Source organism: Odocoileus virginianus, chromosome 15 (assembly GCF_023699985.2).
Source record: "Odocoileus virginianus isolate 20LAN1187 ecotype Illinois chromosome 15, Ovbor_1.2, whole genome shotgun sequence".
In the NCBI taxonomy this organism is placed as follows: domain Eukaryota; kingdom Metazoa; phylum Chordata; class Mammalia; order Artiodactyla; family Cervidae; genus Odocoileus; species Odocoileus virginianus.
Window position 1 is genome coordinate 5,032,365 of NC_069688.1, and position 26,115 is coordinate 5,058,479.

General features: G+C 44.9%; 2 long non-coding RNA genes across 2 annotated transcripts; both read right to left on the bottom strand.

Annotated features, from left to right (window-relative positions):
* Positions 1-1,926: 1,926 nt before the first annotated feature.
* Positions 1,927-8,381, bottom strand: LOC110136966 (uncharacterized). The gene is made up of 3 exons (XR_002313786.2): positions 8,087-8,381; positions 5,406-5,520; positions 1,927-5,008 (listed from the first exon to the last, which is right to left on the bottom strand). It is a non-coding gene; the product is annotated as an uncharacterized lncRNA (long non-coding RNA).
* A 6,460-nt stretch (positions 8,382-14,841) lies between these two features.
* LOC110136968 (uncharacterized) lies at positions 14,842-17,932 on the bottom strand. Its single transcript, XR_002313787.2, has 2 exons — positions 17,779-17,932; positions 14,842-14,929 (listed from the first exon to the last, which is right to left on the bottom strand). It is a non-coding gene; the product is annotated as an uncharacterized lncRNA (long non-coding RNA).
* Between the last annotated feature and the right edge of the window lie 8,183 nt (positions 17,933-26,115).

Here is a 26,115-nt window from a genome sequence, read left to right on the forward strand (position 1 = left end):
GGCTCCTCTGTCCATGGGATTTCCCAGGCAAGAACACTGGAGTGGGTTTCCATTTCCTCCTCCAGGGGATCTTTTTGACCCAGGGATCAAGTCCATGTATCCTGCATTGGCAGACAGATTCTTCACCACTGAGCACCAGGGACGCCCCATGATAAAAATAGACTTTATTTTAAAAAGCAGCATGCCTCCCTTTTCCTTTTTAATTGCTGCCTTAGGGCTGTGCATGGTGACGCAGTTTATGCACAAAGCTCATCAGCTCTGAGAGAAGGGAACATGTGGGTTCTTGACAGCACTGACCAGGTGCTGAGTCAGTACTGAAACCACCAGCTGCTGGACACCTTATTATTGAAAACAAGACCTCACCTTTAGCCCATGCTTAGTGATATCATCTGCTGTTTTTAGCTGAAAGCACCCTAACTGGTATGATAATTTAATAGGTTACCTGCTGCTTTGGTCACCCACGAGACTACTGGTTAAGTACAACTTCTACAGAGCATTGGTAATGTTGAGGATTGCTGGTAAGTCTGCACTGTTACCTCTGGGAATCCCACAAGGAAAACCAATGTTCTTGTTTTCCAGAGAGAAGGAGCTAAGAGGACTGAATCCTATCTCAGCTTCTTTCCAGCTCTGCAAACTTGGGCAAGTCCTTACCACCCTGGAAATCAGTGTGCTCATCTGTAATACGAAGCCAATCACCAGGACTTACTCCAGCTCCTGGGGAACTGAGTCAACTACTGCCGATAAGGCGCCCAGCCCAGGGCCTGGCGTGCGGGGAGAACGCAGTCCCCGCTGTGCTATCGTCTCTGTTCCCCCTCTGCGGGGCTGTGAGAGTGTCCAGTGGTTCTGAGTTGCTGGTAGACCGACTAGCTCTTGTTTTCCCTTACATGTTAAAGTAAGGACCACCCACCCGGACCTCTTGAGAAGGAAGAAGCAGTGTGACTCCTTCGAGAGGCTAGAGTGCTCTGAGAGAGAAGTTCAACTTCCAAACCACCACTTAAGAAGCCTGTTCTACTCTGAGTCCTGTCGCTTTTCTCGTCTTATTTCTGGGAGTTGCTAAAAAAGGACTCAACACTAGAGCCATTCCTGGGTCTTCTCTGAGTCCCTGTCTTCTGTGATTCTTCATGCGTTTGTCCAGACCGCTCCCAGGCCCGGGGCATCATTCACCATCACCTGGCGACTTCTGTGTCTTCCCCTCCTAGGAGCCTCATTTCTCACTCTGTAGACTCTGCCGGCCCCCATCACAGAGCCCTCCACGGGTTTGATTTCTTCCCCTCCTAAACTGTCTCTTCAGTCCCAACACATATTTTGCCTGTATCAAGTAGTAAATAAATCTTGGTTGAATGACAACATGTCCATAAGATTAAACTCAGTGGTAAGTAAACACTATTCTGTGTGGTTGTATATTTGATCTAGCAAAGTTATTTCTATTTTTTGTGTGTGTGAGATAAACCTGATTGTTTATTAGCTCCACCAGAATTTTTTTTTCTGAGAAACTTCTGCTTTATTGCTGTAAGGATAATAGACTACCACTACTTTGCCAGAGTGAAATTGTGCAAAGAAACACAACATATGTTTAGCAACTGAAAAGTAACAATTAATAATTCATGAATTAGAGCAGAATTCATAATGGAAATTCAGAAGTGAGTGGTGATAAAGGCATTACAAGTTAAATTATGAGTAATGTAATCTAAAGGATACTTAGACGGAAACATATTGTCTTAATGTTAGGTATTAGAAAAAAATGAAACCTTAAGAAGCTACTTATTTAATACAAAAACTAAAAGTAAAGAACCATAGATCACTTCTCGGCCTTTTGGCTAAGATCAAGTGTAAGAACCCTAGAATAAACTGAAAGAAACTTTAAAAGATAAAATCAAGATAAAACCAAGAGTGATTAAATAGAAAATAAGGACACAGTAAGGATATTTGTTTTCAAAAGGGTAGTTCATTGAAAAGATCCATAAAATAGCTCTCTGACAAGATAGCTCAAGAAAGAAAAACACAAGTAAACAATATTTACAATGATAAAGGAAACACACCGCAGTTTTAGAGACATTTTAGCAATCATTAAACCATGGTGTGAAGAGTCTTATGACAATCATTTTGAAAACTAAGATGGGATTAAAATTTTCAGAAAAAAATGAAAATTACTAAAATTGACTCAAGAAGAAATAGAAAACTTGAATTGACCATTCAGGAATTAAATTTGTGGTAAAAGAATCTGCCTACCCCTCATAAAAAAGCAAGATAATTTCAAGTTTTACCAAACCTAGGAATGCACAATTCTTACTTAATGCAAGCTTCTTTAGAGACTAGAAAGATGGAAACCAGCTGAGAGAAGGGGATTCCCAGGTGGCTCAGAGGCAAAGAATCCACCTGCCAAGCAGGAGAAGTGGGTTCAGTCCCTGGGTGGGGAAGATCCCTTTCCCTGGGTGGGAAAGGGCAACCCACTCCAATATTCTCGCCTGGGAAATTCCATGCACAGAGGAGCCTGGAGGGTTGCAGTCCATGGGGTCACAAAAGAGTTGGATAGGACCTAAGGACTAAACCACAGCAAAGTTAAGAGAAAGGGTTAATAAAAGCTTTTCTTCCTAGATGGATACCTTTGGCCATGTTGTAACCCCGAACTCCTGATAAAGGTGAAAGAGAGCTCTGTTCCAGGCAATGTAACTTACAGTTAGGGAAACAAACAAAAAGCCCCGTGATTGATAAACTGCATCATTTCTGGGAGGACCGTGGATAGACTATAAGTGCCTGGAATGATGCTATAATCCGGGCTTCCTGTGCAGAGCAATCTGTACCTGGGCTTGTCTCATGGAGATATAGAAGCTATGGCTACAGAACTGTTACAGCTAGCTATGTGAGTTCTTATTTCAGGTAAAAGTTCCTAAATCCACTCAGGTGGTCTCTCTCCCTTCACCTGACTTGTCACTGGGGTGATCTGAGAAGAGTCAGTGACTACTGTGTCGGCGAATGCCAAGACTCGCACCTGACAGATGTCCTGCTGAAAGGCGTGTTTGACCTGCAGGCTTCAAGTGTACCCTGTGGACTCAGCTCTAGAATCTAAAGATCCAGTTGAAAACTAAGACCACTGTCCGTGGATGTTGCAAGACCCAAATCATGAGGCCAGTCTAAACTTGATACCAAATAGAGGAGGATCAGAGTGGAAAGTATATTATTGGCAGTGCCACATTGGAACGAGGAGGCAAGCATCCTACTACCATTGTGAGCACACAACAGAGGTCTCACTTTTGTACTTGCATTTGGGCAGTTCTTTAATGTGGTCCATGGATACGGCACTGGATTCATGGAAAGACAATACTGTATTCTAACCCCTTATCTTCTCATCACTAAATAGAGGACTTTGATCAAGTCACAGTTTAGCTTCTTGAACCTCAGAAAACGGGATGATAATACCATTCTGGGAGGTTACTGTAGCAGTTCAATAAGATAAAGTGCGTGCAAGCTTGTTGCATCTTATAAATATGCTATAAATCATTCAACTAGGTTTGGCTGGTGGTTAATTCAGGCTGATGAATGGAGATAAAGTCGAAAGATGGAAATGCAAAAGGTCTGGGGAGAACAGAGTAAAGGGATAGATTTTGAGTAATTCTGTAAAAAGAAAGATGGTCATCTTAGAGAAAAACCCAAAGAATTTCCAGACCAAGAAAAGGGCATTTACTTAAGTTGACTTGCTGGGAGCCAAGGGCTTTACACAGTTGTAATGGTCTGTTGTCCATTTCTGAGCATAGCTGTAAGCAGCTTGTCCCTGGGAGGGGACAGGAGCCAGTGAATGGCCGTGAAATCTACACTGGATTCTATACCTCCTGAAGCCAGAGTGAAAACGTGGGGGGCTGTACACAGGCGATAGTCTGTATTGTAATGAGATCCAGTTTTGGCGTATAGCAGGGGAGCTTTCTGAACCTCAGTGATTTCTTCAGAAAATGGAAATTATCTGTCTCTTTCAGACCCTGGGAGAAGGGATTCATTTAAGAAACCAAACACAGTGTCTGACCCTGGTGGGAGTATGATAATTGGCACCTGTTTGGAATATTACTGCTAATGCCACAGTACATTTGGACAGCAGGATAACAGCACAGTTTCCATGTTTCCGAGTCCCCGCTACTTCAAAATTTTTCAACCCCAAATGTAGCCTGTTCCTATGCTTGGACCCTTTGGAGCCGAAGTAGATCACCAGCGTTAATGTGCCTCAGAATTCTTACAGAGCTTTTTAACAAGCACAGCAGATAGAGCCCACCCAGACCTACTTAAACCAGAGTCTCTGGAGTGGAACTTTTTCTAACCTTGTAACAAAGGTAATTGCAGTCACAGCTAGGGCAGAGAACTCAAGCTAGGAGCCAGTGAATTGAAGCATTGCATTTCCAGGCTTCCCTGTTAGAAGGCAAATGTCACCCAGGACAGGTAAAAATGAAGGCATAGCCAGACTTTCACACTGAAATACAGTCATTGGTGGGATTATTTGTTACCAGTCACAGAGACCAGGAGGAGATTCCTAGGATGTGTTAAAGGGAACATGGAGGCTGTGCGTGAAATCACTCAGTTGTGCCCTACTGTTTGCGACTCCATAGACTGTAGCCTTCTAGGCTCCTCAGTCCACGGGATTTTCCAGGCAAGAATACTGGAGTGGGTTGCCATTTCCTTCTCCAGGGGATCTTCCCAACCCAGGGATCAAACCTGGGTCTCCCATGTTGCGGGCAGACGCTTTAACATCTGAGCCACCAGCAAAGCTCCAATACAGCCTCATCTATCAAACGAGGTCACATTTCACAGAGGTGTTGATGGATTGAGTGACATGAGGGGTCAGCACTCCATACATCACGTCTGCTTTCAGAGGATGGGTGAGGCAGGCGCGCTAGGAAGGGGTGACGGCAGGACACCCAGGCTGGATGGGGAGTGAGCTTGGCCTGTCTTCTGCAGGAGGGAGCTTTGTTCAGCAGGTTCATGGCACAGGAGGGTCATGGAGAGAGGAGCCTGCAGTCTGCGGAGCCTGTGTGGTGGGGACAAAGGCAGAAACAGGCATAGAAATATGAGGCTCGCTGTTGTTCAGTCACCAAGTCATGTCCAACACTTTCGCAATTATAACCCATGAACTATAGGCCCCGGGCTCCTCCCTCCATGGGCTTCTCCAGGCAAGGATACTGGAGTGGGTTGCCATTCCCTTCTCCCGGCGATCTTCCCAATCCGAGATCAAACCCATGTCTCCTGCACTGCAGGCGGACTCTTTACTGCTGACCACCAGGGAGACAGGATCTGCCCTGCAACTGTTCCCCACAGATTTCCAAAAAACAGCGAGCCTCAGGGCTCAGTGATTACAGGAGTTTCCTAGGCCCGGCATAACAAAGTTCGCGAAAGGGTGGCTTAAACAACAAAAGGTATTCTCTCACAGTTCTGAAGGTCAGAAGTTCAAACTCAAGGGTCATGCTCCTCCTGAACACCCTAGGGAAGGGTCCACTCCATGCTGTTTTTGTGACTTCTGGTGGCCATGCATCCTCGGCCTTCCTTTGAAAAAAAAAAAAAAAAAAAAACTCATTTTACTGTTAAGATTGTCAATCATTTCTTGTGTCACCAAATTTTAAAAGTCAGCAGTTATTTGTAATTTCCTAAAAGTAGACTCAAGGTTCCTGGGTGAAGGTCATATTAATCTTTTTAAGTTTTATATCTATGCAGTTCAAAATTTTTCTAATTGGTGTATAGTTGCTTTTCATACTGTTCATGGGCAGTATGAAAAGCAACTATACCCCAATTTTTTAAAAAATTCAAGCTGTATAGGTATAAAACTTTTTTTTAAAAAGCTACACTGTCTTTTTTCCAGTAGTCATGTGTGGATGTGAAAGTTGGACACATTCTTTGGCTGAGCGCCAAAGAATCGATGCTTTTAATTGTGGCACTAGAGAAGGACTGATGCTGAAGCTGAAGCTCCAATACCTTGGGCACTTGATGGGAAGAGCCGACTTAATGGAAAAGACCTTGATGCTGGGAAAGATTAAGGGCAAGAGGAGAAGGAGGTGACAGAGGATGAGATGTTTGGATGGCATCACTGACTCAATGGACATGAGTCTGAGTAACCTCTGGGAGATAGAGAAGAACAGAGGAGCCTGCTGCAGTCCATGGGGCCACAAAGAGTCAGACATGACTGAGGAACACACCACAGTTCTTTCAATGCTGTGTTGGCTTCTCCTGTGTATAGTACTGGGAGTTCAGCTCTGCGCTCCGTGATGACCAAGATGGCGGGGGGAGGCGGTCCAAGAGAGAGGGGATGTATACATGCTTACAGCTGCTCCTCGGCCAGCCTCGGTTTGCAGATGCACACTTCCAGCCTCTGTGCCTGTCTTCACGTTCTCTCTGCATCTGTGTCCTCACACCGCCTGCTCAGGAGGACGCCATTCATTGGATTTAGGGCCAGTCCTAACCCAATGGGCTTCCTAAGTGGCTCAGTGATAAAGAATCCATCCGCCAATGCAGAAGATGGAAAGACACAAGTTCAATCCCCAGGTCGGGAGGATCCCCTGAAGGAGGAAAGGGCAACCTAGTCCAGTATCCTTGCCTGGCAAAGTTCACAGGCAGAGAAGCCTGGCTGTCTACAGTCTGTGGGGCCACAAAGAGCCAGACACAACTGACCTTCTGAGCACTAACCCAGTGTGACCTCATCTCAACTAATTACGTCTGCCAAGATGCTATTCTCAGATAAGCTCCCATGCTGAGGTTCTGTGTGGATGTGACTTTTTGTGCAACCCTATTCAACCCAGTCCAGGGATGATGATCACTGAAGACCCTTGTGACTTTTCTCCTCTGTCCTGTATCTGCACTGAACTATAATCTCTTGCTGGTTGTTCACAATATATAATAGCCAACTGTTTACAAGTCTATGTCCTACCAAATGGTGAGGTGTTGAGAGCAGAGCCCAAAATTTTGCTTTGTTTTTGTATTTTATTATTTGCTTGTTTGTTTTTTCTGGCCATGTGGCATGCAGGATTTTAGTTCCCTTACCAGAGATTGAACCTGTGCCCCCTGAAATGAAAGCTCAGAGCCCTAACCACTGGACCAAGAGGAAATTCTCCTGTTTGGGGTTTTTTACACCTTTCAGTATCCAGGGTGTAGCACGGGACCATGTTTATGACTGGCCTTCAGTAAACATGTATGAAATGTCATCAGGTTACAGTCATTTTTTGCAAGACTGACCCTTAGGATCTCTGCCCTTGAGGTTGTTAGAATCCAGGAGAATGTCTGAAGGCTTCTGGAGGCAAACAAACCAGGCCAGAGCTGAAAAACCACCTACCACGCTGCTACTTTGCCTTCAGGATTGGAAATGTCTAGCTGGTTTCTTGTCTGTTACTTGCACATTGTGGGACACATTTCCCCCATTCTGACCTCAGTTTCCCACAGTAAATGAGGGATTCGGACCATAGTCCCCAAATCCTTTCATCTCTAAGCTCCTTTATCTTTACGATCACATGGGTCACAATCAGCCAGAACTGAGGTTATTAAGAGAGAAGCATCCGAAGAACCAGTGAGGGAAGCTTCCTGAATGCATCAGCTTCCAGTTCACTGTGACCAGCCTTTTCCTATTCAGCTGCGGTGTCTGCGGCTCAGGTGAGAAATCGCTCCCATTGCCTGGCAGGCCGTGAGCTGAAATTCCTCCAGTGAAGATTGCCAAGGTGCCCGAGAGCAATGATAAACACAATCTTTTCACTCCAACCCTCCATTTAGATCCGCTTCCCTTTTGAATCTCAATTGGTTTCAGCAGGCTTTGGATTCCTTGCTGAGGAGGTGTTTGGCAAATCATGAAAGGGCGATGGCTCCCCAGAGAGGAGATTTTCCCCTTATATCAGAACCTTTCAAAATAGCAGGAGGAGCGAAGAATTGCAAATGGGCGGCCAACCAGCTCCTCACCCGGTGAGAAGAGGTGGGACTGAATTTTCACCTTCAGGCAGCGGAAGATTTTCTTTCTTGAGAGCGACAACTTTTTTCTGAAGGAACCAACACGTTCTCCAGGAAGCCCTCCCTGGTCACGCCCTCCCGAGACTGGGGTACCGCGCTCTGTGTATCCGCTATTTCTGTCCTTAACTTTCAGGCTGAGCTCAACACACTGGGTCGCAACGTCTGTTTCTCCCCTTCCGCGCTCTGACACACAGAGCTCGTTTGCCCTTCCAAACCACTGATCCGTGCATCTTGCCTTGGATTTTCCTGCAAAGAGATCTTGGAACAAGGTCCCGGAGGAAGGTAGCTCATCCAGAGGGTTACTGCAGGAAGCATTTGTGAGGAATGAGAAAAGTGAGAGTAAAAGGAGAAACGTCAACAGGAGGGCGTGTTTATAGCTGGAGCCCTGTGCCGCTGCGGACCCCTGAAGAACCTCGTGGAATGAGTTTGAGAATTGACCCACTGAGGGCTGATGGTAAAGCTGCAGCACTTTCTGTGGCTTCTCCTTCCCACTGGTGGCGAGTTTCCCAAGGGAGGCAGTAAATGCGCTGCGGTTTTGGCTGCCTCGATGTCCAGCCAGAAGGGGGCGCTCTTGTGAAATCAGGAAAGCAAAGGTGGGGCGCACACAGGACCGCAGAAGGTGCTAGTGAGGGCGGTCAGGGTAGCCCCAAGGTCGGGGGGTGGTGGGCAGGCGGTTGGTGGAGGGGGGCGCTCTCCAACCGCAACCCTGGTGCTGTTTGTTCACAGAATCTGGTCTGCCCCCGACCCCTGCCTCTTCATCCTTGTATCAAGGGCGCTGCTGAGGACTTCGTCGGTATCGTTGTGTTGAACTGAAGGGAGAGTTTTCACTGGACACAGGACTCTCACCGAAGAAAGGGTCCATGGTGCGGTTCTGGGACATTTTCAAAGAGGCTCCAGAGTCAATCCAAAAGGGTCTCTTAAAACAACCACAGCTGACACTCCAGTAGCTGGCTCTCTGGCTGGCTGATGGGGGATTTCTGCCCCTCACAGGTTCTGTTAAAACTTAAATTATGTGCTGTAAGTCAGTGTTTCCAAAGTGTGTTCCAAGTAACAGATTAGATAAGAAAGGAGAGGGGCCATCCAGATAGCTCAGAAAACACTAATAAGGCCCCACTGAACAGTGGGAAATCCCAGATCTTAAGAGTTCATAGAAATGGTACTGATGAACCTGTCTGCAGGGCAGAAATGGAGACACAGACGTGGAAAATGGACTTGTGGGCCCAGTGGAGGAAGCAGCGGGTGGGAGGAACTGAGAGCAGCGTTGGCATCTATCCCTTACCCTGTGCAAGTAGACAGCTAGTGGGGAGCTGCTTGCAGCACAAGGAGCTCGGCTCTGGGCTCTGTGATGACCGAGAGGGTGGGAGGGGGTCTTGGGAAGGAGGCTCAAGAGGGAATGGGTGTGTGTGTACTGAGCAGCTGATTCACATTGTTCTACAGCAGAAACTAGCACAAAATTGTAAAGCAACTATACTTCAATTAAATTTCTTTTAATTAAAAAGAGTTTATAGAGAGGCCATAATGGGATTCAGCCTCATACACCATCCAGATCATCTCAAGCACACATGTTCTTCCACAGCTGCATTCTTGGAACAGCTCCCACTGTGGGAACGGGCCAGAGTGTACATTCCAAGGAATCGGGGGTGTGGTGGTGAGGAGCCTACAGTTGCCTTGGTCCAGCTTGCGGATCACATGGCAGCCGTCTCCTCTCCATGACCTCCCCGTCGTCAGATGTGATTTCCCTGCTCATCTTCTTAGTCTCAAGGATGGACACAACACAGCATCTGACAAGATCCAGAAAGCAGTATCTGCAGCTAAGATGCAGGGTTTGTTTGCCACTCAGCAGAGCTGTCTAATACACAGTGAGTCTTTCATCTCTTAACAGGAAAAAGAAGTGATTATGATGTTGAACCAAATAGCAAAAGGTGTTTCCTTGGAGTTCCTCTTGGAATTAGCTAGTCTTTTGGGAAAACTATTGCCTGAATTGGGATCCTAAATAATCAAAATTTTGCTCCAGTGACAGGAATAACATTTAGTGAGCACTTACTCTGTGGAAGCTTTGTGTACTTTGTCTTATGTTACCTTCTCAACAAAAAGTATTTCTAGTCTCGTTTACAGAAGAAGAAACTGAAGTCAGAGAGTTTAACTGACTTTTTCAAGGTCAAACAAAGGATAACCAGGATTTGAAACAGGCCTGGAATTCAAACAAAATCTGTATTCTTTCCCTCATATCATCCTAGAGTAGCAATCATCAGCTACTGGAGATGCTAACAAAGGCTTCCTTTGAGGGGCCTGTAATGAGGTACATTCAGCACAAAAGGCATCTCCCTCCTGACACCATTAAAATGTTTCTCACAAAACAACTTAGTAAAAAAGATTCCCCTCATCTCCTCAAATTATTGAAAATATTTCTCCCAACCAAAATGAGAAAAATTCTTCTTGGATTTTTTTTTTTAAATAATTGGGTCTTTGAGTACTTCCCCAGTGATGTCATGTTGAAACAAGTGATCTTTGAATTTGATCAGACAGGAAAATAAGGAAGCATCGCTGAGACTCTCGATGATCCTGGAAACATCCGCTCATGGATAACAATTCCTACTCACTGATGCCAGCTGTGATTCTAGTCTTTTAAAAGATGCCCTGCTGACCATCAGCTTAAAGGGGACTCAGTCAATCAGTAAAGGTTTCCAGGAAGACTTCCCTGTGCTAAACACCATGCTGGGTACAGAGGACAGTTTATATACTGATACATTATCTTCTTTGTCATAGTTATACCAGCTGTTGTTGTTCAGTGGCTAAGTCATGTCCAACTGCTTGTGACCCCCATGAACTGCAGCATGCTAGGCTTCCCTTTCCTTCACTATCTCCTGGAGTTTGCTAGAACTCATGTCCTTTGAGTCAGTGATGTCATCCAACCATCTCATCCTCTGTCACCCTCTTCTCCTCCCACCTTCAATCTTTCCCAGCATCAGGATCTTTTCCAATGAGTCAGCTCTTTGCATCAAGTGGTCAAAGTATTAGAGCTTCAGCTTCAGCATCAGTCCTTCTAGCGAATATTCAGGGTTGATTTTGTTTAGGATTCCACAGGCATTTATCACAGATCTGGAGGCTGTGAACTAGGGTGCTGATGTGGTCAGGTCCAGGCCAGGAATGTCTTCCTGATGCAGGTGCTCACTAGCTTGCTGTGTCCACATGTGGTCTTCCCTCAGGTGTGTGTAGAGAGACACAGAATGAGCTCTGGTGCCTCTTTCTCCTCTTATAAGGGCACTAATCTCTTCATGGAGGCCCCACCCTCATGACCAATTACTTGTCTAAGGTGGGACCTCCACCTTCAAACATCATCACCTTGGAGGTTAAGGCTTCAACTTAGAAAGTTGGGGAACAGAGATAATCAGTCTATAAAGCATGGGCAGTTCAGGAGCATCTCCTCTCCCCTTCTACCCTCTTACCTCTCCTTCTCATTCAGAAGACCTGAGTGTCCTCTGTGTGCTGGACAGTCTTGTATATGCTGCAGACAGTACCAGGGACAGGAAAGAAGTAGCCTTCATATCTGTGGACCTTCTGCTTCCAAGATTCTCCTCCAGGAAAACTTCCTTACTTAACCCTCTTTTCTCGGATCTTCCTTTAGCTGATTCTCCTTTGTATCCTTTTTAAAAATGTTTTATTTATTTGACTGCACTGGGTCTTTGTTGCTGTGCATGGGCTTTCTCCAGTTGTGGCGAACAGGGGCTACTCTCCAGTTGTGATGTGTGGGCCTCTCATTGTAGTGGCTTCTCTTGTTGCAGAGCACAGGCTCTAGAGCTCACAGGCTGAGTAGTTGCAGAACCTCGGCTTAGTTGCCCTGAGACATGTGCGAACTTCCTGGACCAGGGATTGAACACATGTCCCCTGCACTGGCAGGCGGATTCTTAACCACTGGGCCACCACGGGAGTTCTCTTTGATCCTGCTCCTCTCTCAGGAAAAACCTCTTGAGCATACATTCTTCTGTATATGTATTACTTATTTACAAATTACATGCATATTCTAATATATAGTGTATACTGTAACAATACAGGTATCCCCCATGGTCCAAAACCTTTCATGAGCCAAAGTGGCGTAAAGAGAAAAAGCAATGATCTTAAGATGCATGTTGCTCACGAATGCACAAAACGAATGGAGATAAAGCACAGATGCTCACAGACACAGCTCAAAGCCGTGGTGGCTCCATGCTGAGATGCTGAGTGTGGTTCCTGGGGAAGCAGCTCTCTGCTCTGGATGCTCACTCCTTCTGTAGTGGCAGCTGCAAATAACACTGAATGCAATTATTGATTTCTTCCAATTATCAAAGACAAGTCCTAATGTGGGTTTACACAAACAAGGGCCACACTCAATTTGAAATGTTAATTCTGACTTGTTCCTTTGAAAGTTAGTCTTTTATCTCTTTCAATAATTTTTAGGACAGTTGTAGATTTATGGAATCATTACAAAGATAGCACAGTTTCTGTACACCCCACACCCCGTACCCCCTTATTAGTAGTATGTCACATTAGTATGGTGCATTTGTCACATGAGTTTATATTGGTTTGTTGTTATTTACCGAAGTACATACTTTATTCAGATTTCCTCAGTTTTTCCCTAATGTACTCTTTCTCTTCCAGAATCCCTCCCAGGTTACCACCTAACATTTAGTCAAATGTCTCCTTAGGCACCTGTTGTCTATGACAGTTTTAAAGACTTTATTTTTTTTTAATAAAATTCTTTAATGATTTTTAAAAAGCAGGTGACTTAAAGCAAGCTCTCAAAAAGGGGGAGGGGATAATTATTTATAAAGCATCCATTTTTGATAACAGAGTAAAAAGTTGAGGGAAGAGAAGTACTGAGTGATTTCCCAACACTGCGATGACATGAACACATAGTATGAACACAGCCTTCTTTGGATCCTCTGGTCCTCACAGGGACCCACTTCACTGAGCCCCCTGAGAGCTCTCACTCATCCTTGTGGAGCTGACTCTTTAAAACCTGTCTGTCTCTCCATGTTGAAGACTGCCTCATCCATCTCTGTGTCCCAATCACAGAGGGGATTCTTCTGTAGACTTGTATGGAAATACACACACACACACATGAGGCATTGATACTGTTGGCAATGAATATGATCACAATTCCAAGACTGGGAGGAGAGGACAATTCTCTTCTTAGGTCTTCCCACAGTTCCTTCATTGGATCATCCAAGGTTCTAGATCTTGAAACCAATGTCAACTGAATCATGTGACCTGACAAAATGAGTGTTAAATGGTGTTGAGGGTTTGCTGACATCAGGCACGGTACTAAGTACTCTAATGATGCTTCCGTAACCTTGCCAACAGCCTCACAAGCCTGCTGTACCCCACTCTGCAGAAAAGAGAACATGAACGCGGTAAGCAATTTTCCCAAGGTCACAAAGGTAGAGCTAGAGGTAGAAATAAGACCCGCCTCCAAGAACAGCCTTTTTAATCACTGCTGCTGCTACTGCTAAATACACCAAGTCAATTCCCAAAGGACTCTCCCATAAGCCCTGCATCAATACATGAATGTGCATCTGTAGAAGGAAGACTTTGTCCTGATGTACAACTGTTTTAAGCACATCTCCATCATGTGGTATTTTCCCATCTGGGAAATGACGGAATGGTGGAGTTACTGAGTATTCTAGTGTGTGTTGCCTGGAAAGCACTTATATCCCAGATATTCGGTTTTGTTGCTCCTTAGCTCAAGGTGACCCAACTTAGCTCAAGGTGGTCTTAGAGCCACACCTCAGACTGAGACCCACTGACTGCCATACCACCATCTCCCTCATACCACACCCCTCTGCCCCCTTGAAAAACTATGAAGTATTATTATTGCCCAAATCCTATCCTGAAATTGCTCTGAGAGATAGGGCACTCAGAAAGACACTCTTGCAGCCGCTGACCTTTAGCTCGTCTCCTCCAACTGTGACCCAATCAGGCATAATGAGTTTAGAGCAGGCTTGGAATTGTTTTCTTCTCTCTGCTTTTCTTCTCTGCCAGCCTTTATCGGTACTTTAGCAGAAGGCTGTTTTTCCTTCTGCACTTATTTATATTTAGCCTGAGCATCCTGTTAATTACAGAGCAGTTAAAGGAGAATTAGGGACACTATATATAAATTTGCCATTTATGCAAATTGCAAAGAGAGAACAAAGAAAAATTAGCTTAATTAGTGTAATTGCTAAAAAAGCGGGAGGCGAGGCAAACAGAGCTTTAATCAAAGAAGAGGCAAAGGAAGTCTCAAGGAAATGGTGACCCAAATCAGCACAGATTGGAGAGTTCTGACCTTTCAAGATTTCAAGACCTTGCTGAGGCGTAGGGATGACAGGAGGCCACGGAGGGGAGGGGCAGAGAGTTCTCAGTATAAAGACACCAAGTGGTTGCTTAAGACATGAAATAAGACCCTTGCACTTGGAAAGTTATTGATATTCCCATTAGTGTGGGTACCTGGTGGAGGGCTTGAAATATTGCAAGACTGTCCGCCGGCAAAAGGATTACAATTCCTGAAAGCTCAGATCATGGTTAGCAATTTTATCCTTAAACTATTTTTTTATCAAAGTATGTACATTGATTTTTCAGACATGATGTTACTGCACACTTAACAGACTTCATGTGCACGTGCATGCTAAGTCACTTCATTTGTGTTCAACTCTCGGTGACCCTTATAAACTGTAGCCCACCAGGCTCCTCTGTCCATGGGATTCTCCAGGCAAGAATACTGGAGTGGGTTGCCGTGCCCTCCTCCAGGGGATCTTCCTGACTCAAGGATTGAACCGCATCTCTCCGGCATTGCCAGGCAGGTTCTTTACCACTAGGGCCACCTGGGAAGCAGTATCACTTATACAAAACTCTCACATGCACTAGGAATTCAAAATCTTCATGTGATTCATTTTATTGTGATGTTCACTTTCTTGTGATGGTCTGGAACCACACTTGAAATATCTTTGAGGCATACCTGTAAAAATATAGGCAACCCAGTTAAATTTTAACTTGAGACAAGCAACAAATGTATTTTTAGTGTAAGTATGCCCCATGACATTTGGGGAAATTATTTATACTAAAAAACGAAAAAGAAATTTGTTGTTCATCTGGAATTCAAGCTAATTTAGCATCCTGTATTTATTTTTCTGGCAACCCTCCTGGGGAGGTACACAGGAGCCGTCCTTCCTGTGTCTCCCCAGGACCACAGAAAAATTCAGGACTTCCTGTGAGGCAGAAAATTGTTCCCTGGTCAAGTGCAAGTCCCTTCAGCCTGGCATCATAGCAACAGAGAGGCAGAGAGAGAGACTATGAATGAGAAGAGTCTACGCCCCTGGTGGGGTTAGTGGAGGGGATGAGGACTCCAGGAAACACTGGACACTTCATTTCTGCATGCTGACATCTTACCCCCACTGCCCAGATCTTCGGTAAAACTGCCAGATACATAAATGTCTGTGAACCTTAGGGGTTCTGTGTTCCAGGGAAATCAAGGAGAGGGCAGTCACTCTACATCTGGGCAGATACGCTCTGCTCTACTCTAAGACTGCGACTTTTACCCACTGAATCCTCACAAGAACCCACCTGAGGCAGACTGTATTGCCCCCACTTTGCAGATGCAAAATCAGGCACATGGAAGCTAAGGGCCTCCAGAGAAAGTGGTCAATAACTGCAAGCTGGGATTTTACCCAGGCATCTGGCTCCAGAGACTGTCCTCTGCCACCTGCCACATGGGAACTGCCGGCCAACACCAGGATAACCAAGTGAAAACCTGATCAGTCATTCACCTCTTTTGCTTTGAAAATAGCAAATCTATCTACAGTAGACTACATTGTAGTCTAGTGAAAAGAAAGGGAGCTCAAAGACTCATGTTTGCTTTCTTCTCTCTTTAATTAACCAGTTAATTAATTTGACGGCACCGAGTCTTAGCTGCGGCAAGTGGACTCAGTAGTTGCGGCTCGAAGGCTTAGTTGCCCTGTAGCAAGTAGGTTCTTAGTCCCCTGACCAGGAATGGAACATGCATCCTCTGCATTTCAAGGCAGATTCTAAACCACTGGACCACCAGGGAAGCCCACCACATTTGATTTCTAACTCTGTCCTTGGTAGCTCAACCATATAAACATCCAAACCCAGACTATACATTGTAGGAGCTCAGGTTTTCCACTCTGGTTTCCGCAGTAATGACTGCAGTGGTTATACCCAGCTATCTAGCCAGAGTAATAGCAGCTATCAAGCTGTAATTAATCCCAGCTTGGAGAGGGTCTTAATGCAGGAATTTATAAAGGTAAATAGAACATGATCTGTGTGTTCAATTACACAGTCATGTCTGACTCTTTGTGGGTCCCATGGACTGTAGCCCGCCAGGATCCTCTGTCCATGGAATTTTCCAGGCAAGAATACTGGAGGAGGTTGCCATTTCCTACTTCAGGTGATCTTTCCAATTCAGCATCCAACCCACATTTCTTGCGGCTCCTGCATTAGCAGGCAGATTCTTTACCGTTGCACCATCCGGGAAGCCCAAATAAACATGGAGACAGGCTGAACCCACCCAGTAGAATTAGATATCTGTCCTACAGAATAGAATATACAGTTCTATTCTATTTAATGGATAGAACTGTATGTTGTTTATCTTGCCCATTTACATGCGGGACCAGAGTGGGACCTGATACCTGCCTTCCTTGCTGGTTACTGCTAATTCTTGTTGTTTTGTCGCTCAGTCGTGTCTGACTCTTTGCAACCCCTATGGACTGCAGCACACCAGACTTCCCTGTCCTTCACTATCTCCCAGAGTTTGTTCAACCTCATTCCATTGAGTCTGTGATGCCATCCAACCATCTCATCCTCGTAGCCAACAAACAAATGAAAAAATACATAAAAATTATTTAGAAGAGTTAGTTGGATCCAGCTTTTTTGACTCTCATGCAGGATGTCTGTTTCTGGTATGTGTAAACTTAATGTAGGTCACAGCAGGTTCCCAGTGTTTGCTCCTGCACAGGCCAAAGTTATAGTGTTCGTACACTGATCCTCCCCCATCAGCCCTGGACAGAGCAGAATGTTTTCTTGATTGAGGTCAGATCACAAAAGCTGTTCTGGAATCAAGAACTGGCAAGAGGGATGGCTCTTCTGGGGCCAGGTTCACTTTCAACAGTCCGTGTGGACTCAGGAGGAGGAGTTGGCACTTTCCTGGAGTCTCTCAGGGAAGCTTCAATGAAGAAAATACCCACAGAATTGGGGTAAGGTGATGCATGGGCCAGAGGGATACAACTACTTAACATTTCAAACCTTCTTTGATCTGCTTTCCTCTTTTCATTAGGGATTTCTTTTACAAGAAACAGAAACATATAAATAGTAAAACCAAACCAAAAAAAGAGTTGAAAAAGTAGGAGTGAGTTCTGTTGGCATGTAAGGGCTAAAGTTACAGCTCAGACTCGTAAGGGACTGGAAGAAAAAAAAACCTGGGTTATTCTATTTCTCTGGGTCATCACGATATCCTTCTCTGGCTTTCTTGGTTGAGCAGCAGAAATAGTCACCATGGATCCACATGTTCTCACGATGCATGTGTCCAACACTTCCTAACTATTTTTGTATCACATAGTCCAAAAGTATTGAGAAAAACGTGAGAGAGAGAAATAGAGACAGAGAGATCAGCTGAAACCAGCTATGACTTGCTTTCTCTGGGGTCATTTGCCACCCTTGGTCCAACCATCTGTGGCCAGAAAAGAATGATCTCCAGTACAAACAAGGTAACTGGGGCTGTAGGAAGTGACTTTCTAAGATGGATCTACCTGGGGAAGGACGGGTGACTCAGCTACTGCAGTTCCCCTTTACCTTTATCCCCTTGGATGACATCTTGATAACGCTCGACGTTTCTCTAATACCTGACTCTCTTTACCTGAGGAATTAGATATCTCAGACTTGCATCACCAATTTACCTTGCAGCCCCTTTGGCCCCCTTTTAAGGTGATGACACCCTGAAACAGCCCAAGAGTGTTTGTTTTGCTCGGAATGTGCCTTTCCTGTGTGTTCTGTCCAACGACATCCAAAATTCCATTTTGTCTCAGGGTGTTTTGCTGTCTCCTTTTGTGATTGGGGCACATGATTAAGTTTGAGGTTCCTCATTTTTCTTGCTGGGCTTATTTAATAGGATTCACTTGAAGGACAAGGATGAATCCAAGCAGAACCTTTGGTGCCACAAAGTAGCACGGAAACCCAACACTAATTGTTGGGCTCCATAGAGAAGGGGAATGTGTCTACAGGAGACACATTATGGATGCAGTTCCTCAAAAAGAGAAGCAGCAAATGCTCCTGTCTTCTCATCACTATCAGTAACTATCTTTATGGTTGATGTTGTTGTTTAGTCACTCAGTTGTGTCTGACTGTTTGTGACCCTGTGGACTGAAGCCCGCCAGGCTCCTCTGTCCATGGGATTCCCCAGGCAAGAATACTGAAGTGGGTTACCATTTCCTTCCCCAGGGGACCTTCCTGACCCAGGGATTGAACCCGTGTCTCCTGTTTAGCAGGCAGATTCTTTACCATTGAGCCACTTGGGAAGCCTGAGATGAGTTCTGAAAACAGCACAGTTTAGGGACTTAGAGTGCATTCCAAGCCCCCGGGAGTTCATGTACTCAGGGAAGGAAGGTGTGGACACGGCTGACCACAGAGCAGGAAATACTTGGAGCATTTTGAGTGACCCCCAAGGGAAAAAGTGTCATGGAGGAGTCATGAGCTTATTGAAAGCACATTGCTGTGTTTGGTGGGCCGCAGCCAAAGGACAGCATGTCCCACCAACTCAAACACAAGAGGCACTGGCTCACAGAGCACATTCTGATGGTGCTAAACGATACTTACAGAATGAAGTTTCTCTAAAGACATCCTGCTCTTGCTGTAGAATGAGACGTGCAGAGGAAGAGAAGGGAGGGGCTGGTCTTTTTGTGGGGAATCGCACAATTGGATGGAAGGGGATGTCCACTCACCGTTCAGTCCAGTTCAGTCGCTCAGTTGTGTCTGATTCTCTGTGACCCTATGGACTGCAGCACACCAGGCTTCCCTGTCCATCACCAACTCCCAGAGTCCACTCAAACTCATGTCCATTGGGTCGCGGGTGCCATCCAACCATCTCATCCTCTGTCATCCCCTTCTCCTCCTGCCTTCAATCTTTCCCAGCATCAGGGTCTTTTCAAATGAGTCAGTTCTTCCCATCAGGTGGCCAAAGTATTGGAGTTTCAGCTTCAGCATCAGTCCTTCCAATGAATATTCAGGACTGATCTCCTTCAGGATGGACTGGTTGGATCTCCTTGCTGTCCAAAGGACTCTCAAGAGTCTTCTCCAACACCACAGTTCAACATCAATTCTTTAGAGTTCAGCTTTCTTTATGGTCCAACTCTCATATCCATACACGACTACTGGAAAAACCATAGCTTTGACTATATGGACATTTGTTGGCAAAGTAATGTCTCTGCTTTTTAATATGCTGTCTAGGTTGGTCATAGCTTTTCTTCTATGGAGCAAACATCTTTTAATTTCAGGCTGCAGTCACCATCTGCAGTGATTTTGGAGCCCAAGAATATAAAGCCTGTCACTGTTTCCATTGTTTCCCATCTATTTGCCATGAAGTGATGGGACCGTGTGCCACAATTTTAGCGTTCTGATTGTTGAGCTTTTTCACTCTCCTCTTTCACTTTCATCAAGAGGCTCTTTAGTTCCTCTTCACTACTACTCACAGGCAGATGAAAAAGCTTACAGAACTTTCTGAACTACAAGGGATGGGCTTCACATTCCAAGTTCCTTAGTTAGGAACAGCAGGGCTGCTAAGAAAGAGGATGTTTAAGTCAGGTTTGGGGAGATAAGGAGACTATTCCAGGGATCTATAACTGTTGTGGCAAAGGTGACCCCTTCCTGGGCCTGAGACTAGGCTCTTGCCCAACATTCAGAAATGAATTGTCCAAGGAGACATACATGCTGACAAAGCAAGAAACTTTACCGGGCAGGGGCACCCTGGCAGAGAGCAGCAGAGTCGGGGAACCCAGAAGGACTGCTCTGCCACGTGGCTTCAAGTCTCGGGTGGTCTGGTGATGGGGTTAGTTTCTGAGTTGTCTCTGGCTCATCATTCTGACTCAGGGTCCTTCCTGGTAGCACACACATGGCTCAGCCAAGGTGGATGCCAGTGAGAAGGATTCTGGAAGGTTGGAAGGACATATGGACCGGTGTTTCCTTTTGACTTTTCTGAAATTCTCCAGATTGGTTGTGGTTTGTTAGTTCTGTGTCCCTTACCAGGCATGCATGCATGCTCAGTCACTTCGGTCATATCCGACTCTTTGCGACCCATGGACTGTAGCCCGCCAGGCTCCTCTGTTCATGAGATTCTCCAGGTAAGAATACTGGAGTGGGTAGCCATTTCCTCCTCCAGGGAATCTTGCCGACCCAGGGATGGAACCCATGTCTCCTGCATTGCAGGCGGATTCTTTACCAGCTGAGCCACAAGGGAAGCCCTAACATAACTGCCTAACAAATTACCACCAAAATTCATGGGCTAATGTAAAAATGTATTATTGTATTTCTCTTGGTTCTGTGGGCTGACTGGGCTGGCCCGGATGGTTCTGATGTGGATGCCCTTGGGACAGCAGGCAGATAGATGGTGGCCAGGGATGCAGTCCTCTGAAGTTTGGATGTCCAGGTTGACTCACTCCATGGCCCGCGGTGTTGCTGGCTGTCGGCTTGGAGCTCAGCAGCGGTTCTCAAACTGCATACCTGCACATGGATTCTTTATGTTCCTTGGGCTTCTCAGCTGGTGGATGGGTTTTGAGAATGTTCCATGAGAAAGAGTTCAAGGCTTCTTATGCCCTGACTTTAGAAGGCCCACCAGGTCAGTTCTACTGATGAAGTTCAACCTTCTTTGTGTGAGGTAGAGGGGTGCATTTGGGGCAGACAAGGATGAAATGGTACAGCCTGTGCCTTTGGGAAGCTGAGAATTAATCATGAGAATAGATGTGTGATTTCATATCTGGGATTAACTGAGTCAAATGCTCTGATAAATCCCTTACTAGGTCTTGGTGGGGGCACTAAAGGAAAAAGCAATTTAGGAGGAAATCAGAGTGGGCTTCATAAAGAAGGTGTCAGGTCACACAAGGGCAGGAAAGGGAAGTTACTGTTTGTCCTGGACAGTGTGTGTTTGTGTGTGTGTGTTTATGTAGAGAGGAAAGAGATGAGGGAGAGTATTTGGCAATTCAAAAGTGAGAAAACAGCATAATGAAACAAACCAAACAGTCTGATGCATTCTGAGAACTGTAAACTACGCAGCAGAAAACTCACAGAGGGCTGGATTGTACAGGGTGCTAATGTAAATCATCTGAAAGGATTGACTGAATAAGGAAGCTTAGCAACAAAGTCAAACTTTCTGCAGCACTTCTTAGATTTTATAATATGCTTTTATGTATTTTGAATTTGGGCCAATTTTGTGGGATGGTGGGCGAGCCAAGAGTATAAAATATTTCCCGAACATTTTTTTTTAAAGGCAAATATGCAAGTAGGGCTGGCATTGTCTGGATGGTAATTTGGGAAATGTTGGTTTTGTGCAAAGAAGGTAGTACGGCAAATGAGGGTACTGCAGTTATTGGTGGAAGTTTGGCCCTTATCTTCAGGACTATTTACAAATATTTACTGAACACCTACTACATCCTAGGCAATCTTAACGGCACTCGGGATCTCTCAGTGAACAAGGCAGGAAAAAGTCCCTGTCCCTGTGTAGCTTACCTTCTCCCTGAAAGAGACAGATGTTAAACAAGATAAATAGGAGTGATATATGTCTCATATAATAAAATAATATATGAGATGTTTAGATAGCATCTCTGACTCAATGAACACGAATTTAAGCAAACTCCAGGAGATAATGGAGGACAGAAGAGCCTGTGTGTGCCACAGTCCACAGGGTTGCAAAGAGTGGGACGCGACCTAGCAACTGAACAACAGCAGTACAGATTATTAAGTGGTGATAAACACCATAGATAAAAAGTAAAACTGAGAGGGAGGAAAAGGGAGATGGGGATTTTATACCAGCTGGTCATTGAGAAATGACATGTGACTAAAGACTCAAAGGATGGTGCCCAGTTCTGAGAATCTCTCTGGAGGCAGAGGACTCTGGCACATTGAAGGAAGAGAAAGGGGACCGATAGGACCAGGTGGGGTGATTCTGGGGGAGGGTCCAGGAAGATGAGGTCCACTCAAGATAATTAGATTGTAGAGGGCCTGCAGGACCCCCAGGCCTTTTGCTTTTATCCTGAGTTAAAAGTGAAGCTCTTAGAGGGCTTTGCCCAATGGAGTGATGAGATGGGCTTGCTTGTCAAAGGACCTCTCCTGCTAATCTGTAGAAAATAGAACTAAAGGGGCAGAAGCAGAAACAGGGGACTCATTAGAAGGCTCTTGCATCAATCCGTGTGAACTGTCTCAGGGGCTTGTACCAGAGAGGGAGCAGAAGTGTCCGTGAGAACTGATTGGATTCTGGATACATTTTGAAGATGGAGCCAATAGGATTGGCTGGTAGCTAGAATGTGGAATAAGAGAATCAGAAAGAGGAATCAAGATAATGATTTCAAGGTTTTGGGTTGAGCCACTGGAAAGATGGAATTCCTATACCTGAGCCCGGGAGACTTTCAGGAGAAACAAGTTTGAGGAAGAAGATGAGAAGTTAGCTGTTATAGGAGTGAGTTCAGGGAACCTACAGACACCAAAGCAAGAACATGGTGTGATTGGATTAGCCCCTGAGGAAAAACAAGCTATGCCACTCTGGCAGCCTTAGAGAGGATGGATTAGAGAGGAAGGATGATAGGAGGAGATGCTCCAGGAATAGGGGAGGCATGTCAGAAGCTGAAACAAAAATCCAGAAAACTGATGATAAACTGGTCTAGAGCAGTAGGTTGAGAACAGTCAGAGAGGTTTAGATTCAAAGAGGCAGGGACAAGGAAAGAAAGGAGAGAAAAATCAGTAAGTTTTCTTAAGTGGCCTAAAGTAGGGGAAGGGAGGTAAATACCAGAGTTGCTTACAGTTCAGGATACAGTGTGGATGTGGCCCTTTTAAAAATTCAGAAACTAGAAGGTGGAGTGGTTTGGTGGAAGAGGATACTGATTCTGCGGGGAACCGATGAACTTGAGCTGCCCCAGTAAACTCCATATGCGGGTGCCCAGGCACCTGTTGACTGATTTACAGCTCACTAAGTGCCTCCTTTTCTCTAGGACTTCTGCAGTTTCCAGGGTCACGTGACTAGTTCCTGATGATGGACTAGGGGCAGAAGTTATCTGTGTCACTTCCAGATGGGAGGATTTAAGAGGCACTGGGCAACCCTTCCTCTCACTAGCCCCCTGCCACAGAGGCTAGAGGTCATGGGTCCAGAGTTCATGGCAGAGCATCCACCAGCCTGGGTCTCTGAGCGGTGCTGTGGAGTTCTGTTCACCAACTTCTGCTGAACATGACTTGTGAATGAGAAATGCATATTTGATGCATCTGAGTTGAAGGTCAACTTGTGACCACAGCATAACCTATGCTCTCCTTACTAATATGTTTGAACATATATATATATACAAAACTTGGGAGAAAGATGTTGGAATTTTACCAGGATAAATATGACAGTGAAGTCTGGGAATTGAACGGGATGACTTCATGAGAGACTATAAAGTGAGATCAAAGGGAAAGACTCTGAAAGACAGCAATATTTAAAAAGAAGAAAGATAAAGAGGAGCCATGAAGTCTGAGAAGGAGCTTTCAGATACATGGGAGAACTAAGACAGTCATGGGAACCAAGACAGCAAAAACTCTAAGGAGAGAGAGGTCAGAAGTGTCAAGTGCTTTGGGATTTATTCCAATTCAATTCATTTCCTTTTTTTTTTCTTTCTTTTTTTTAAAACATAGATAGACTGCCTCTGACATTCCAAGGAAGTAGAATAGGGATTATGAAGAGACCAGTGGATAGAATAATCCATAGGTGATTAGATGACCTTTGTCTACAGCATTTTCTTAGAAAAGTGATGGAGGAAGAAGGAAGACTGAGACAGGTTGAAAGTAAATGGAAGGTTATGAGGTGGAGCTCATAAGATGTGACTTTTTTAAGGCTCTTGATGTAAAGTTAAAGACAGTAAGGTGGTAGTTTTGAATAACAAGAGGAAGAAAAAAAGTGATACACTCATTACATATTAGAGAGTATCTAACACCCCAGTGATTCAATGATGGGAAAATTTATTCCTCATGCAGAAAACAAGGCTCAGAGAACCAGAGTACCTGTTTCTGCCATTTACTAGCATGAACTTGGGCAAATTTTCTCATCTGTTAAGTTGAATAAATACCATCTTTCTCATGGTTTGTTGTAAAGATTGAGTTATCAACTGTCCTGGTGGTTCCAGGATTGAAGGTTTTCCCAGAGCATGGGACTTTCCTTGCCAAAGCCAGAACAGTTCCAGGCAAAGTAAGACATGTTGCTCATTTGATGGTTGAGTGGATTTTAAAATACTAAGGCACAGTGCCTGGCAAATAGTAAAGCTTAGCTACGACGACTGCTGATCTTCCACGTGCATCAGTTTCTTTATCTGTACATGGAAGATACTAGGACTTAACATAGTGGAGTTTTGTGGAGAGTAAAAAGAAGATGCTTAATCAGCACATGCAAACACTTAGGGGTACTCATTACTGTGATGATGGTGATCGTGATGATGGAGACAGTGATGAAGGAACAGGCTGAAAAAAGTTAAGCACAACTAATTAGTAAGAGAACTGGAGTGTGAAACCCAGTTGGCCCATCTCCAAGGCTCTTGATTTTCCTTTTGTGCCACGTTGTAAGCAAATGCAAGGAATTATTGCGTGGAGGTACGGAATTTGAACTAAGCTTTAAAAGATTAATTGAGTTTGACATTTCCTCATTTGTTGATTTCATCAGCAAAAGCTTATCAAATGCCAATCATGCATGGGATACTGTATGAGGTGAATATATATATGTACGTATAACTAGAATTCAACAGATTATGGAAATTGGAAGGTCATAATGTCATCCTAGACAGAGAGACAGATGAACTTTGGTTTAAATCCTTCTGCCCTTCTCCCAAGTCAATGTGAGTATTCACACATGTAAAGATCCTTGAGATGTTAAACCCACTCTACAAATCCCGAGAGGAGAGCTGACATCTAATTAGAATGTCTTCTTGTTTATTAGCTTTGAACCAAGCAAGATTTCTCACACAGTCATCAAGCCTTGTCTCCGTGGTCATGTCAGCCCCACCTTCTTTCCAGCCTGGCGCTACAGGTGATGTTCTAATTCTGTGCCAACAGCTAATAACACACCCAAAGAGGCTGCAGACAAATAAACACCACGTCTATCTTTAGCCTCTTTGCCATGGATTTTGGCAGATCTTTGTTCTGAAATTCAAGGGTAACCTCTGAGCTTTCCTTGAAGAATAAATACTCTTCTGAAACATTCCCTTAAAAATATAAATAGACAATAGATCCAGTATGGAATCTGAAGCTAATAAACCAGAGGCAAACAGCGAGCTCCCAATTAATGGATCCTTTGGTAACACATAGACCCCCACTTTAGCAAATCTCCCTGTCCATGGAGGCAGTTTCGAGCGTGCAGGAGAGGAGGGGTGGGAGGCTTCATTCCCCAATCCTGGCTCTAAATGGGTCACTGAGGAGGAGTTTAATTCATTGAAAATTCTTTCGAGGGTCAGTCTGTTTCAGGTAAGCCAGAGAAATAAAGGGAAACCCAGGGGGATCAACAATAAAATGGTGAGCAGGCAAACATTGGAAATTCTCCATAGAATGCACACCAGGAAGCTTGCAAGTGCAAACTGCATCCCATGGCTTGAGAAGAATCATGCATCGGGTTATCAGGCCCCTGCACTGAAATGAACCAGCTCAGTGCCTCCCAGTAGAGCTCCTGGCACAGTAGAACCTCTCACCCAACAGATAAGACCTGGAGTTTGAATGGCTTCCTCCAGAGTCTGGGAAGGACTCAGGAAAGACCTGTAACCCCAGGACCTGGATCCTTCCCAAGGTACCCAGAAGCAAAGACTCAAGACTCAGATGTGATTTGTTGTTCTTAAATACCCCAGGGAGCTAGCCTAAAAAATCAAGGTTGATTGACAGATCCTAAGAGTAAAAATAAACCACAAGTCAGGTATCAGGTTTCAT